The sequence below is a fragment of the Eutrigla gurnardus genome (genome assembly GCF_963514095.1).
Source record: "Eutrigla gurnardus genome assembly, chromosome: 23".
In the NCBI taxonomy this organism is placed as follows: domain Eukaryota; kingdom Metazoa; phylum Chordata; class Actinopteri; order Perciformes; family Triglidae; genus Eutrigla; species Eutrigla gurnardus.
Window position 1 is genome coordinate 5,230,499 of NC_139934.1, and position 2,437 is coordinate 5,232,935.

The 2,437-nt window shown below is 40.0% G+C and overlaps 1 long non-coding RNA gene across 1 annotated transcript; it reads left to right on the forward strand.

Annotated features, from left to right (window-relative positions):
- Positions 1-552: 552 nt before the first annotated feature.
- On the forward strand, positions 553-2,058 carry LOC311008889. The gene is made up of 4 exons (XR_014596578.1): positions 553-795; positions 1,079-1,363; positions 1,460-1,726; positions 1,924-2,058. It is a non-coding gene; the product is annotated as an uncharacterized lncRNA (long non-coding RNA).
- The last annotated feature ends 379 nt before the right edge of the window (positions 2,059-2,437 follow it).

Below are 2,437 nucleotides of genomic sequence, written 5' to 3' on the forward strand. Positions count from 1 at the left end.
TCTAATAAAAGAAAGTAATAAAGTCTCTCTAACTGTATCAGGTAAGTTCTCAAAGTTTTACCTCATGACAAATCACTTATTTATGAGCCATGTAAATATGATTACCCTGTTTGATAAAGTGCTAATATGATATAATGTAATATGAGCTTCAAGGTCTTATATATATATATATATATATATATATATATATATATATATATATATATATATATATAATGTATGAATGTATATAATGTCCTTTGTTTAAAGGAGCAGTCATCACATATTTGATGATTGTATCTGTTGTGAGAGAGTAATACAGGACGGTACATTCTAGAAATGAATGCATCCTGATGTACAAAGTGTCCCTTATTAGTGATAAGAGTAATGTATTAAACCGGGCAGTTTGAAAGTGGCGCCTCCTTCAGGGGAAATGTAGTCTTTTATTATAGTATGAGTGACTTTGGCATCTTCTTCTGTCTCAAACTACTTGTTCTTAACATGTGTTCATATTTGTGATATATTGAACTGATTCACTAAAAAGAAAAAGGAACCATCTGTGTTACACAGACAAAGATGTGATCCTGCAAACTCCTGCGTCCACCTTGTTCAGAGGAGAGTCGGTGACGCTTCGCTGTCGGCATCGTGATCAGAGAAAGGAGGAGGCAACCTTCTACAAAGACGGATCACTGATAGAAACGGACATAAACCGTCAAAACACATTTGAAGTGACGACTTCTCCGACGTCAACCGAGAGCTCTTACTCGTGTAAATTTGAGGACGAAGAATCTGAAGCAGTAAAACTGAAAATGCAACGTGAGTACTTTTCACATTAAGGAGCTGCAGACGTATAACCTTCCCAGAGTGAAGCAGAGGGAGTTTTTATTCTCTAGAATCCACGTTAGCTTAAGTTAATCTACACTTTCAGTGGTTAATGTATGTGATGGGCACCGCTGATTGATTTCCATCAGGTCGCTACACCTTAATTATATACACAGATTTAAAAGTAATTCATATTACTACATTATTTTCTTCCATTAAATGTAGCAGCACCAAGAAGATAATGACCATATTCATGTCTTTCTTCTACATTTAACAGCACGACCAAAGGCCCGTCTCAGCAAAGGCTATGAACGGGACAATGTGACCCTGACCTGCTCTGTGGGCCCATCATCACCATCATCATCACCATCATCATCATCATCATCCTCTGGTTGGAAATATTTCTGGTACAGAGGCGATATATCCTCTGAACCACTGACCACACAAGATTACATTCTCCTCTCAAACGGACAAATCCGTGTCTCACAAAGAGGACTCTACTGGTGTAGAGGAGGACGAGGAAACCCAGTTTTCTACACGGAGTACAGTGAAGGAATAAGTGGTGAGTTGATATGGAGAACACAATGTAGAAATAATCCTTATTCATAATAAAAGATATTTGACCTTTAATACACTGATACCGTTGAATCATGGACAGTTAAAATCAGAGCTGTTGTGACTCTGCAACCCAACTGGCCTGAGTTATACTCTGGAGAGACGATCACTCTTGTGTGTCTAGTCGAGGATGGAGGAGACACTGAGTGGGAGTACGGATGGTCGACACCCAACTCATACAGACCACAAAACCCACGTGACCACATGATTAGGTCATCAATCGGTGGAAAGTACCGGTGCAGGGGCAGAAGTAAAAAATACACAATCTACACAGACTGGAGTGGTGCTTTCACACTGAAACTAGATTCCAGTAAGTCACCTGTTTTATTTTGCTGAATGTAAAACAAGTTTATATTATTTCAAATGTTAGTTTGGTTGATATATTTTAAGACGATGCACCTTCACACTTGTGTGACACATTTGGAGATGGAGAACTAAGTAGGATACAAGTAGTGCTCCACTGACTCATCATAACATGTCTTCATTCTGTGAAATCCTGTCCAACAGATAAACCTAAGCCTGATCTCACTGTGTCTCCATCATGGCTGAGTCCTGGAGCCTCGGTGACTCTGAACTGCAGTGTTCAGCATCCGTCTGCAGGATGGAGGTTCTACTGGTATAAGGCTGTTCCCAAACCCTTAGAGAGCTCCAACAACTCCTACAGTTATGAGCTGCTACCTGGTAGCACCAACGGGACCGAACCGTACATTGTTCATGGAGAGACGCACACGGCAGGATATATGTGCAGGGCTGAAAGAGGAGATCCAGTCTACTCCACTCATTATAGTGACACTAAGTTTGTCTGGTCTGGAGGTAGGTTTGTCTTGACTTTTCCATTCTTGCACAAAAGATATTCTAGTCACGTTCACGTTCTTACGTTACTGGATGGCCACCTTAGTTTGCAGACAGGTTTGACGTTAATGCAATTATGTCTCTATTGGTGTGATCCTTTGTTTCTTCTCACCAACAATTAAAAAGATTAAGAACACAATAAACCTGCAGGATTATTTCCATCGTCCCC